We start from the raw sequence: 13,795 nt of genomic DNA, 5'->3' as shown, positions 1-13,795 counted from the left end.
GTTGCTATTTCTTGAGCCGCTCCCGCGGCATATGGAGGTTCCCAGGCTAGGGGTTGAATCGGAGCTGTAGCCACCGGCCTACGCCAGAGCCACAGCAACGCGGGATCCGAGCCGCGTCTGCGACCTACACCACAGCTCACGGCAACGCCGGATCGTTAACCCACTGAGCAAGGGCAGGGACCGAACCCGCGACCTCATGGTTCCTAGTCGGATTCGTTAACCACTGCGCCACGACGGGAACTCCTCAATGAATTTTGTTATAAATATTATGTAATTATTGACTATATTTCCTATGCTGTTCATTTTATGCCCATGACTCATCTATTTTGTAACTGGAAGGCTATACCTCTTAATCTCCCCACCCATTCCATTTATTCCCTCCCACCCCAGTAATTACCTGTTTGTTCCCTGTATCTGAGTCTGTTTCTGTTTTGTTGTTTGTTCATTTGTTTTTTTAGATTCCACATTATAAGTGTGATCACACAGCATTTGCTGTTCTCAGACTTATTTCACTTAGCATCATACCAAGTTCATTCATACTGTTAGAAATGGCAAGATTTCATACACACACAATGTAATATTAGCCTAAAGAATATATATTTTCTTTATCCACTCATCTATCAATAGAGACAGGATGCTTCTCTATCTTGACTGTTGTAAATAATGCTATATGAACACAGGAACACATATATCTTTTCAAATTAGTGACTTTGTTTTCTTTGAAAAAATACCTGGGAGTTCCCGTTGTGGCGCAGCAGAAACAAATCCAACTAGGAACCATGAGGTTGCAGGTTCGATCCCTGGCTTCGCCCAGTGAGTTGGCGATCTGGCATTGCTGTGAGCTGTGGTGTAGGTCACAGATGTGGCTCAGATCCTGCATTGCTGGGGCTATGGTGTAGGCCTGCAGCTCCAGCTCCCATTTGACCCCTAGCCTGGGAAACTCCATATGCCACAGAGGCAGCCCTAAAAAGCAAAAAAAAAAAAAAAAAAAAAAAACCTGGGAAGTGGAATTGCTAGATCATATGGTAGTTCTATTTTTAGTTTTTTGAGGAACCCCCATACTGTTTTCCAGTGTACAAGGAAATTTGCATTCCCACCAACAGTGTACAAGGGTTCTCTTTTCTCCACATCCTTGCCAAAATTTGTTGTCTTTTTTTTTTTTTTTTGTCTTTTGCCTTTTTGTCTTTTGTTGTTGTTGTTGCTATTTCTTGGGCCACTCCCGCGGCATATGGAGGTTCCCAGGCTAGGGGTTGAATCGGAGCTGTAGCCACCGGCCTACGCCAGAGCCACAGCAATGCGGGATCCAAGCCGCGTCTGCAACCTACACCACAGCTCACGGCAACGCCGGATCGTTAACCCACTGAGCAAGGGCAGGGACCGAACCCGCAACCTCATGGTTCCTAGTCGGATTCGTTAACCACTGCGCCACGACGGGAACTCCTGTTGTCTTTTTGATAGTAGACATTTTGACAGGTGGTTTTGATGTACATTTCCCTGATGATTAGCAATATTGAACATCTTTTCATGTGTCCTTGGCCATCTGTATATTTTCTGGAAAAATGTCTATTCAGGAGTTCTCATTGTGGTGCAACAGGATCAGTGGCAGCTGTGTCTCTGAAGTGCCAGGATGCAGGTTTGATTCCCTGCCCAGCACAAAGGATTAAAGGATCCAGCACTGTCACAGCTTTGGTGTAGGTTGCAACTACAGCTCAGATCCGATCCCTGGCCAGGGGATCCATATGTGGATCCATATGCCACAGGGTGGCCGAAAAAAGAAAAAAGGCAAATGTCTATTCAGGTCCTCTGTCCAAGAGCATTTTCATAATATACAGCTGGCAGAATTCCGTAATTGCTTCGGACGTGACTGTTTCGTGTTTCATTCTCCCATTTCCAAATAGGAATTTTCATTGCAGTTTTTCTGTCCTCTCTATCACTGGTTATAGGGTGGCTGGTTTTATTGGGGTAGTGATGAAATGGCAACAACTTGGCTTTTAGCTCATAGGTTGCTGGACCATGAGAAAACTCATCCAGGCTGATTAGAAAAGACTGCAATCCAGACTTTGATATGAAATCCAGTAATTGGATGGGACCTTGGTCATATCCCTTGGGAGAAAAGTGAGTTTATTTGGTGACGTGAGAAGCTGACTATAACAGAGACCTTGTCTGTCTACCAAAAGCCATTAATTTCTGGGACTACTAGGCTAGTTTCCTCTATTCCCTTTTAATTCAAGTGAGATCATATGACAAAATTTTCTCCAGTATAATGTGAGCGGAAGCAATGTGTACCACTTTCTGACCTAGGGGATGGCAGACCGCAAGATGAACAGAGCCAAGGACCCTGAATGACAGTAATGGAGAGCTTCCTCCCTGACCTGAATATCTGTCCAGGACTATTAGGTGAGCAAGAAATAAGTTATTTTGCTGAGTTGTGTTTTGGATCTATTTGTGCAGTAGTTTGGCCTGCATGAACTGATACACACCCCATGAGTCATGCTTGTTCAACATAATGATTATATATGTACATCCTCTTTAAACATATTATTAATGGTAACGTACTAAACATCCTGCAATGAGCCTTGCTTTTTTCATTTAATGTCTTGGAAAGCATTCCATATCAGTGCATAAAAAACTTCCTTGTTTTTCTTTTCTTTCCTCTTTTGGGTTTTTGATAGCTTAAGTACCATGTTACTTAACTAGTTCCCTCCTGAAGGACATTTAGGCTGTTCCTAATCTTTTTTTTTTTTTTAATTTAATGTGTTTTCTTTAATCCACTGTGAGTCTGTTTCTGTTGTTCCTAATCTTTAGCTAGAGTCCTGTGTTGTAGTTCTTTTAGCTGTTACTCTGCAAATGCAAGGTGCAGGTCAGCTTCAGGTCCAGTGTCCTGGACATTACACTCTGAATTAAGAGTTTCTTTAGCTTCTTTCTTTAAGCCAAATTACAATGTTAACATGTGACCATATCGATTCTCTGTGGTCTACCATTATAAAACTCAAATGGTTACAAGTCAAATCCTTACATTGATGAGAGGAATATAGCATGGTGGTTAGCAGCATGAATTAGTCAGACAACCCTGGCTTCAAATCCCGGCTCTGCTACATATAACATACAACTTAACCTTGGGCTAGTTGCTTAACTCCTATAAGCATTAGTTTTCTCACTGGTAAAATGGGGATTAAATGATAATGTAAGAGAAGTGCTTAGTGAACAATAACTTACAACTAACAGCTAATAAGCACTGTAGAATTTTCCTTAATACATAATTTTCTGTAATTACCAAAGAAGGCAAAAATTAAACTTGAGTCTAATGTCAGGACATGTATCATAACTATCTTTATTGTTAAGATGGGAAATTGATGGAAATGTTCTAAAATTAGGTTGTGATGATGGTTGTACAACTATAAATATAGTAAAAGTCATCGAATTTGGAGTTCTTGTGGTTCAGCGGGTTAAGAACCCAACTAGGATCCATGAAGATATGAGTTCAATCCCTGGCCTCCATCAGTGGGTTAAGGATCTGGTATTACTGCAAGCTATGTGTTGCTGTGGCTGTGGTGTAGACCAGCAGCTGTGGCTCCAATTCGACCCCTAGCCTGGGAGCGTCCATATAGCACAGGTACAGCCCTAAAAAAGAAAAAAAAAATTAATTAAATATTTTAAAAAGAGGGGAAATTGCTTTTTTAAAACATTAAATCATTTTTCTTTTTCAAAATGATTTTATTTAACATACTTTTCTGTAACTTGCTAGTTTCTCTTTAAATTCTACCACTGACAACTTCCTATGCCAGTAGAAATGTATTAACTGCATTCTTCTTAAAGACTGTAACTTATTTTTTTTCTAGTAACAATTCACTCATTGAAGATGCCATAATTAATATTAAAGCAAACAACACAGAGGCTTCATCGAGTTGGGGAATGAGAGGAAAAGAGTTGTAGAAAATGTACACAAACGTAAATGCCATTCTCCTGGCTCTTGAATTCCAGAAGTGAAACTGGAGGGTTCAACTGTCCATATTTGGAAATGACTGGTTGCTCGATGACCACAGTGTTAAGCTAAGTATTTTGCCCTATTTTTTGCAGAGGTTGGGGGAAGCATGAAAGGGAATTGGTCAGGAGAGTGTTATTATTAAACCAGTTAGCTCTGTATTCTCTTCCAGCATAGTCTCAGTGTAGTTTTAAGCATTATAAAATCAAACTTTCAGAGTTCCTGTCATGGCTCAGTGGTTAACGAATCTGACTAGCATCCATGAGGACGCAGCTTCAATCCCTGGCCTTGCTCATTGGGTTAAGGATCCAGCATTGCCATGAGCTGTGGTGTAGGTTGCATACACGGCTCGGATCCTGAGTTGCTATGGCTGTGGCTGTGGCGTAAGCCTGCAGCTACAGCTCCAATTTGACCCCTAGCCTGGGAACCTCCATATGCCACAGGTGCAGACCTAAAAAGCCAAAAAAAAAGTCAAACTTCTGGAGTTCCCGTCATGGATCAGCGGAAACGAATCCAACTGGCATCCATGAGGATGTGGGTTCAATCCTCGGCCTTGTTCAGTGGGTCAGGGATCCAGCGTAGCTGTGAGCTGTGGTAGAGGTCACCAACGTAGCTCGGATCCCACACTACATGTGGCTGTGGTATAAGCCAGCAGCTGTAGCTCAAATTCAACCCCTAGCCTGGGAACTTCCCTATGCCGCAGGTGGGGCCCTAAAAAAAAAAAAAAAAAAATCAGCGCAGTTTGTTTTGTTTTGTTTTTTAAGCTTCTCCTGAAGCATGTGGAAGTTCCCGGCCAGGGATCAAACCCAAGCCATAGCAGCAACAATACCGGGTCATTAATCGGCTGAGCCACCAGGGAACTCCCAGCTCTGTTTTTTAAGATGAAGTTTCTGAAACAGATTCCCCAGTGAGGCTATCTCTTATTCCCTGAAATTACAGCAGAGGTAAGAACCTGGTTTGTAGGGCTGGTGTCAGTCAGTCAAAGGATCCAGTTTGTGTTCTTGCCATAAAGTAGCAAATAAAGGCCTGAAGAACAGATAACCTTCTCAACCTCTCTGGCACTGAATATATTTCACCTTAATAAACTATCAGGAACTTCCATTAAACTAGGTTTCCTTTAGCTAAGACTCAAGGATAAACTAGCATTAACATAGCTTGGTGTGTATGCTGTGTGGCAGCAATAAAAGCATGATGAGCCTGGGGCCCAAACACCTCAAATCTCATAAAAGCAAGTGCTCCTCACCCTTTATTTGGGAAACTTCTTTCCCACTAAAGTTCCTCCAATATACCTTGTATCTTCTTAGCTCATGTTTCCAAAATCCTTGCCTGGTATCCTCCATAACATCTCTATACTTATCTCAATTTTTTTTTTTTTCTTTTAACACAGAAAGGGCAAGAGTCTTGGCCAACCTTGGCAATAGAAAATGTATATTACTATCCTCAAGAACTCAACATCCAGTGTTGGCACTTGGAAATAAAAGACTTTTGATGGTTTAAAGCCCCTGGGCATGTGTGGGTGTCTATAGACATGTTTACAGGAACTGGTTAGCCCCACAATTCTCCCAGACAACCAAGCTCACTACCAGGATGACTTCAGCTTGGGCACCCTCTCCTCTTAGTCTCCCTAACACTTGACAGTGCCTGGCTTATAACAGCTCTGTCAGATGGGGAGGCAGATGGTTCCCAAAGAGCCCCAACCAAAGGCACAGACCCGAGACCAGATGTCTTGTTCTAGAACAGATGGTTTAAACTGCCTCCCGTTCCCTTTTGCTCTGGCAGTCTATGGGGCTACTAAATGCTGAGGCCACTGCGGAAATCTCTTGGTGAAGCTTTGCAAAGACAGCTTTCAATTAAGTGTGAAAAAGTGTGGAATGACCCAGTGTTTTCAAAGATGAGTCACTTTGGGATTGGCCTTTTTATTTGCCTTAGAGGTCTGACCTCTTCTCTTCCCAGGTGAGAGAAAGAACAATAGAGTCCAGTTCATCAAAATGTCAGCAGAGCCAAGAGTTACAGGATTGAAAAGGACTTTTGCAATGAGAGTAGATTGAAACAGAATATGGCAAGAGAGCTGCTTCCTGCAGAGGAAGGCTGGCTACCCACTTCTAGGAGGCCTCAATACTTTAAAGAATCTCAAAGTTCAGTTTGGGGCCTCAATACCCAGGTGCTGGCAGCTCCCTAGGGTTGATGAAAGCTGACGTATAACTCAAGACATGTACACTAAATACCAACAATCTGATTTAAAGTACGAACAAGGTGGAGTTCCCACTGTGACACAGTGGGTTGAGAACCTGACTGTGGCAGCTTGGTTCACTGCAGAGATGCAGGATCGATTCCTGGTCCAGCACAGTGGGTTAAAGGATCCGCTGTTGTCACAGCTGCAGCTAGGATTCACTCTCAGGCCAGGAACTTCCACAAGCTGTGGCTGGAAGCTGTAAACAAACACACAAATATGAACAAGTACAAAAGTACAAAAAATTCTGTGAAAGGACTTAGGAGTCAGCCTGATGGGCATACAGTCCGTTAGGAAACACATCAGTAGCCCAATTAGGCCGCAGATAACATACTGGTGTATCCACCTCTACCTCCATAACAGCAAGGTCTTCTCAGGAATGTGGACTAGATACACCTCCCTTCAGTCGTCCCCCACCCCCCACCCCCTCGCGTGCTTGACTGCCACATTCTTTCTTTACACACATTAATACCACTCACTCAACAGAGGCTTTACACATGCATTAGCCTCCTGAGGCTATACCTTGATCTCAGAACAAAAAAACCTTAATCATCTGTTACATTTTAATTTTCTATTACTGTAAAAGGTATAGTAACTGCAAGACAGTCCCCTCTTGCTTTACCTGAAAGAATCTCTTATTTGGGGCCAATGCAAGTTGAAAATGTAATCACTGTTAATTTCAAAGGGAAAATATTTTATATGTTCCTGAGTTCACAAATTGACATCCATTCATGTGGAAACACAAATTCTCTTTAAGATGGATACAATTACATCAATAATTAGCATTAGTTATAAAGGCATTTCCTTTCATTATTTATGACTAGTTACATTATTCTATAATATGGCCATTTACCTGTTTGTTTCAGTTTTTATGCCCTGTGCTATTTAAGACTAAATTTATAACAAAACATACATACAAATTATACTCATTATTTATATAATTCAAACTTTAAAAAAAAAAATTTTTTTTGGAGGGGGGGAGCACAGGGTGCAGCAGCTTGATGTGATCTCAGTTCCCAGACCAGGGATTGAACCCAAGCTACAGCAGTGAAAGCTAACCACTAGAGAACTCCCTAGCCTTTTTTTAAGAGTAATAAAATCAATGAAAACCATGCCCATGCAAATGATTATCACCTCTATTGAACAAGTTGAAATAAAAGAGACAGGATGTAAGATTATTCCTACTAATATTTAACTTTTTTGGCCACACCCTCAGCATGCAAAAGCTCCCAGGCCAGGGATCGAACCTGTGCCACAGAAATGACAATATTGGATCCTTAACCCCCTGCACCATCAGGGAATTCCATCCCTATTATATTTAAGGAAAACTATGAGAAATGTGATGGGAGAACTTAAGGTAACCTAGGCCAGCTATGTGAAGATGATGCAAGGTGGATCTCTTCTTCAGGTGCTCAGTAGCTCTAAGAATTACACAAAGCAAATCCAGCCTGGTAGATGCAAAGAAATGCCTTGGATATCAGTTATCTTTTATTGCAAAACAAAACACCTCAAAACTTCCTGGTTTAACTTTAAAACAATAAGCATTGTTTTTCACTGATTTGTGGCTTTGTTGAGGGGCTTCCTCTGTTCTGGGCCAGCATTATTAGGCCTAGATGGTCTACAATGGCTTGGCTCACACGTCTGATGGTTGGCAGGCTAGTTGGTCTAAGGGTCTGCATTCACATGTCTGGCAGTTGCTTAGATGTCAGTTGGGGAGATGACCACATGTCTTTAATCATTCATCAGGTTAGTCAGGAGTTTTTCACAAGGTGGTGGAAGAGTTCTCAGTAGCAAGAAAGAGCAAACCATAACTGTAAGCACTCTGTAAGATTTCTAATATCAAATTTGCTAATATCCCATAGAACAAAGCAAGTCACATGACCAAGCCTAGATTCAGAAAATGCAGAGAACAGACTCCACCTCTCAATGGGAGAAGCTAAAAAATACTGTGGCTTTTCTGTTCAAACTCTCAGGAAGCCAAAGAAGAGAGATTAAATGATAGTCCTTGTAACCAGACCAGGATGAGTGACTATCTTCAGGTTTAAGACACATTACTATGAAGGGAGGGTGGTGTTCTGTTTCAAGTACTTAGGTTATCTAGTAAGGCTGCCCTCTTGGGTCCTCAACTACACCTGAGGCAGAGATAAGACCAAAGAGGCAGGCAGAGGCTAGGTCTCTGCAGGCCACATGAAGGAATTTAGGTCTTGATCCCAAGAGTAACAGGAAGCCATAGAGCGTTTTAAGGAGAGAGATAAGATCACTTGGGCTGCAATGAGGACAGTAATTCTAGAAGATTTGGCAGGAAGAGGAATCTTTAGATAAGGCTTTAGTCACAGAATATGGGGTCAAGGGAAGGGGTTTTTTTTGTTTTTGTTTTTTAAAGCAAAAGATGGTTGAAACAAGAGTTTGTTTGAATACTGATGGAAGGGTCCAATGTTGCAAGAGTTAAAGGAAGAACCCTGAGAATTGGGAAGGGAAATTTGAGCATGCATGGAAGGTTTGGTTTTAAAAAATTATCATATAATAAAACTGACTGTATTTTTATTGTACATCTCTATGGATTTTAACACATGTATAGATTCATGTAACTATACATAGCCACAATCAGGATACAGAAGAGTTCCCTCACTCCCAAATCCTCCTTTTTAACTATACCTTTACAGTCACTACTCCATCCCTAACTCCTGGCTACCACTGACTTATTCTCTATCACTATAGTTTTAATATTTTCAAGACTATCATTTTGAGACTAGCTCCTTCCACTCAGCATAATGCCTTTATTGTTATGTTGTTATAATGCCAAGTTTGGAGGTTTACTAATACTTCATTCCTTTTTATTACTGAGTGGTATTCCATTTGGGGTCAGTTTCTGATAGAATTCCCCAGGTCGGTAATGTTAGCACTGTTCTACCAGTTATCTGGGGCAAAAACCTTGGCATCATCCTTGAATCTCTAACGTATACATAATCCATTAGTAAGTCCTGTGGCTTTACTTTCAAAATACACCTGAAATCTGACCACTTCTTAGCATATTCACTGTGTCATCTAGTTCAGGCCACCGTCATCTTATGCCAGGGCTAATGCTTCCACTCTTACCCCTCTACGTTCACTGCTTATTCTCTGCACAACAGCTAGAATGGAATTTTTTTTTTTTTTTTAATGGCCACACCCGTGGCATATGGAAGTTCCCAGGCTAGGGGTCGAATCAGAGCTACAGCTACTGGCCTATACCATAGCCAGAAAAACTCAGGATCTAAGCCACATCTGCGACCTACACCACAGTTCACAGCAATGCCGGATCCTTAACCCACCGAGAAAGGCCAGGGATCGAACCTGCGTCCTCAGGAATCTTAGGTTTGTTACCACTGAGCCACAAACTCCTAGAATGAAACTTTCAGAGTCTTAAATCTGATCAAATCACTGTGTATTTAAACTTCTTCAGTGGTTTAGGTGGTAATAATCCAGTTGTCACCATGGCCTATTAAGTCCCAGGTAGATGGGCCCCTGGATAACTCTCTGATCTCAACTCTAACCACTATCCCCTCACTCACTTTGTATCTTTCTATTTCTATAGTATGTCAAGCATGGTCCTGCCTCAGACCATTTGAATTTGCTGTAATCTCTGCCCAGAACATATTTTCTCTAGATATCCACATGGCTCACCCCCATCAAGTCAATTCCAGTTTCTGCTTAAGTGTCTCTTATCAACGAGTTTTTTTCTGACTAACATCTAAAACAGCAGTCACCTGACACCACTGTCTAACTCTTACCCTGCTTTGTTCTTCTTCATACACACATATATACACATAAACATACATGTGTATGTTTTTCTGTCTCCCTATATTAGGTCCTTGAAGACAAGGAATTTTTTTTTTTTGTTCACTGCTTAACAAGCACCTAGATGAGTGCCTCATATGGAATATAGTGGGAGTTCAACAACTATTTTTTATTGAGTAAATTATAGGAGGAAAGGACAGGATGGAAACATATGTAGATTTCTAGATTTTAGGGTATTCTACATTTCCTATTACTTACACAGTAAGATAATCAGGGGAAGAGGTATGGGAAGCATAGGGTTTAGAGATTTGCAGATAGTGGAGAACAAGTTAACTAGAAAAATAAAATGAAATTTCCAGGCACTGTTCGGAGCTCATTTAAGGTTGAAATCATTTAGTGATGCCTGTTTGTTCATCAGGACAATTTACTATGACAAGGTATATGGAGAAGTATGTTAGTTCATCCAGGGTGGAGGACTTAGTTGGGGAAAAGAGGGGTGTTGGGGTGGGCTTAAGAGTAAGTAAGAGGGAGACTGTAATGATATACTGCTGAATCTAAGATGGATAAGGAGTGAAGTGAAAAGTGAGGATTAAGTAGAAGCTTTCAATCAGAACTGGAGGTTCTGATAAAGTGAAAACAATGTAAATGAAGTTCTTGAGCCGTCCAGGTAAAGAATATCAGGCTGTGGTTGGACAGAGGGATGTCGGAAGTACTGATTCATGACACAATAGGGTTTCTGGTGACAAGGTCCAGGTTTCTGACTGGGATTGGGGGGCTAATGTAAGGGATGAGGCCCGCATGTGAAATGGGTTGTCCACATTGACTGAAATGATCAAGATGGAAGATGGTTAGAGGAAAGTAAGACAAGGAGCTGGGTGAACAAATTAGCAGATGGTCTCCTCTCTACAGAGGAGTGTCTTAAGAAGTAAGCATCAGATAACATATTACTATAAATAAAATAGATAACCAACAACGGCCTACTGTATAGCACAGGGAACCATACAAACTCTTTCATAAAAACCTATAAAGGAAAAGAATCTGAAAAAGAAAACATACATATACACGTAACTGAATTACTGTGCTGTACATCTGAAACTAATACAACATTGTAAATTAACTGTACTTCAATTAAAAAATAATAAAATGAAAAAATTAAGTCTAGGCGTTCCCCAGTTGATCAGCAGGTTAAGGATCCTGTGTTGTCACTGCTATGGCTCAAGTCACTGCCATGGCACAGGTTTGATATCTTGCCCAGGGAACTTCCAAACTCTGCGAATGCAACCAAAAAAATTTTAAAAAAAAACCACTTTTTTTCTTTTTAGTGCAGCACTTGCAGCGTATGGAGGAAGTTCCCAGGCTAGGGGTGGAATCAGAGCTGCAGCTGCTGGCCTACACCACAGCTCATGACAACGTGGGATCCTCAACCCACTGAGAGAGGCCAGGGATTGCACAGGCATCCTCATGGATACTAGTTGGGTTCTTAACCTGCTAAGCCACAACAGGGAACTCCAAAAAAATTTTTTTTAAATCTAATTTGTATGATTCACAAAAAGACTAAGCTTCAGAGAAACAAGGGTTTTTACAAAAGGTGGCAGCATTTGTCCCCCACTTTTGGAACCCAGGAAATGAAAATACTAACCCATGTGAGAGGATGCAGCATCCTTACGGGACAGCCAGGTCTCAGTCCAGAGAAGTTCGGAGAAAAGCAGATCCGGAAGCGGGAATCTCAGAAGACCAGTTTGAAAGTGGGAGATTGGGGAAGGGACTAAAGCAGAAGAACATCCTGACAGTCCTTGTCCTTTATTTACCCTACCTACCGCCCGCACTACATCACCCTCCACAACCAGAAAACGCGCAAAAAAGACTAGGCACCCCAGCTGATTTCAACTCCCCGCGAAAGTGCTGACGCCGGAACTCCTGCTTGTCTCCGCTTTCCCATTGGCAGAAGCTTCCGCCAGCTTCAACTCGCTTCCGCCCACGATTCAGTAGGGCGGGGCTGTTCCTAGAAGTCACTTCCGCCCGACCCGCCCATTGTTCCCTTTTTGGCCGCTTCCGGCCTCAGGTCCCGCCCCATCCCTGTGGCCTCGCCCCTTCCCGGCCCGGCAGTCCGGCCCAGCGGTCCCGCTTCCGGTGCGGGCCCCGCCCCGGCTGTGGCCGCCGGCTGCGGAGAAGTACGAAACCCAGCTGCCGAGCCGGGGCCTGAGTGGCCATCTCCTCCAACGACGGCTGACCCGGAGCGCCTGACACAGGTAAGCCGCTCCGGGCTCGGCTCCTTCAGCCTCGGCGGGAGCGGGGGTTGTGGCAGGTGGAGGAGACAGAGGGGTAGGAGGAAAGGCAGGTGTGTAGAGGGAAAACGTGAAGGCGCGGGCAGGCGGAGCGCGGGGGCCGCGGAGGAAAAGTGAGAACGCTGGGAGGAGCCTGGAGGCGCCCTCGCCCATTAGGGTGATTTGAGATAAAGGGATGGGATGAGTAAGGGGCCCCCGGGAACTGAGAGGGTAAGAATAGGTGGGGTTGGAGCGATCTAAGCATAGCCGGCGGATTGGCTGGGAGGTCTTGGTAGAGGTAAAAGTGATAGGGTTGGGTTGGGGGGCTATGAAGAATGGCTGGGATGGGGGGAGGTGTGGGGCTTAAAGGGAGCTGAGGCCAGAGGGATCTGGCAGCAAAGGTAAAAAGAATGGTGGGCAAGGCTGGGTTCAGAGCTGTAAGCAGTCCGTTGCGCCGGACCTGGAGGTCCGGGAACTTTAGGGGAAATGGGAGAGGGGGACGTCTGAAGGGATAGAGTGGTTTATATTTCTGAGACATAACTTTTCTAAAAGTAGGCAGGTAGTATTGTTGTTTGAATCAACTAGCTACTTAGGGACAAGGGGAAGATGGGCTCTTTGGGGGAGGGTGTGTGTATCGAATTGTAGAACTGAGTCATCTCAGTCTTACTAAAGAGGCTGTGAGACACCTCCCCCTCTGCTGGGGACAGCATGCAGGGAAGATGGTGCCATAAGATGAGAAGCAGTTGTTCAATGACGGCAGGACTTGGTTGAAAAATTACCCCACTTGTGATTGATTGCCTAATGTTACTAGGAGAATTAAAATGACCACTGAATTCTTTGTTTTATTCGTTTGTTTACTTTTCTTTGATGCAAGTTATTTTTATTTTAAATGAACATTTTTGGCAGCTGGGTTTATTTAATGCGGGTGTAAATCTTTTCATGCTTTGTTACACTATAAAAAGGGCTATAGCAGAACGAAGTATTGCTTCAGGCATAACTCACACTTTCTAAAGTGCCAGGAGAGGAAGTAAAGACAGAAGCAAATTGGAATTTGAATCTCTCACAGATTGCAAAAGGCAAAAGCGGTGCTCCTAAGATAAGCAGAAAGTGAGAATTTTAAAATTTCTACTTTGCCTAACTTTAAAAGTTGTGCCTTTTTTTTTCTAGCCCATTTAAAAAAATCATAAATCCAAGCAGTTTTTATTGCTTAGGGGTGTGATTACTTCCTCATGAATTTTTGAAGATGCTAATACGTTTAGCTGCTTTTTAAAAATCTTTCTACCCAATCCTAATACAGTGGAACAGTGCAAATATCAAGTCCCAACCTGTGCAGTGCAGCTTCTTCTTTCATGTGATGACAACATTGTACGCCATGTTGCAAATCCTGTTCATCTAAAGTATGCCCATGCATAGTAATCCATTCAGTTATGGAGCCTTGCTGAGGAAACATAACTCAAGTGAGGTTTGTTGCAGGTGGGGGCCTGGAACGAAGGAAAGGAGGGGGGGGGTTAGAGGAGGAGAGGGTGTGAAAGGGGTGTGTGT

General features: G+C 42.8%; 2 protein-coding genes across 2 annotated transcripts in view; both read left to right on the top strand.

The window, feature by feature from the left end:
• Nucleotides 1–3,974, top strand: part of LOC100525054 (translation initiation factor IF-2) — a 63,761-nt gene extending 59,787 nt beyond the window's left edge. The window contains exons 8-9 of the transcript XR_002345827.1: nt 2,302–2,397; nt 3,840–3,974. The gene's annotated coding sequence lies outside the window, so the exon portion shown is untranslated. The remainder of the gene's footprint in view (nt 1–2,301; nt 2,398–3,839) is intronic.
• Nucleotides 12,105–13,795, top strand: part of ARID3B (AT-rich interaction domain 3B) — a 66,258-nt gene continuing 64,567 nt past the window's right edge. The window contains 1 exon segment of the mRNA XM_021099056.1: nt 12,105–12,238. The gene's annotated coding sequence lies outside the window, so the exon portion shown is untranslated.

Source organism: Sus scrofa, chromosome 7, assembly GCF_000003025.6.
Source record: "Sus scrofa isolate TJ Tabasco breed Duroc chromosome 7, Sscrofa11.1, whole genome shotgun sequence".
In the NCBI taxonomy this organism is placed as follows: domain Eukaryota; kingdom Metazoa; phylum Chordata; class Mammalia; order Artiodactyla; family Suidae; genus Sus; species Sus scrofa.
This window is presented reverse-complemented; position numbering and strand designations above follow the sequence as displayed.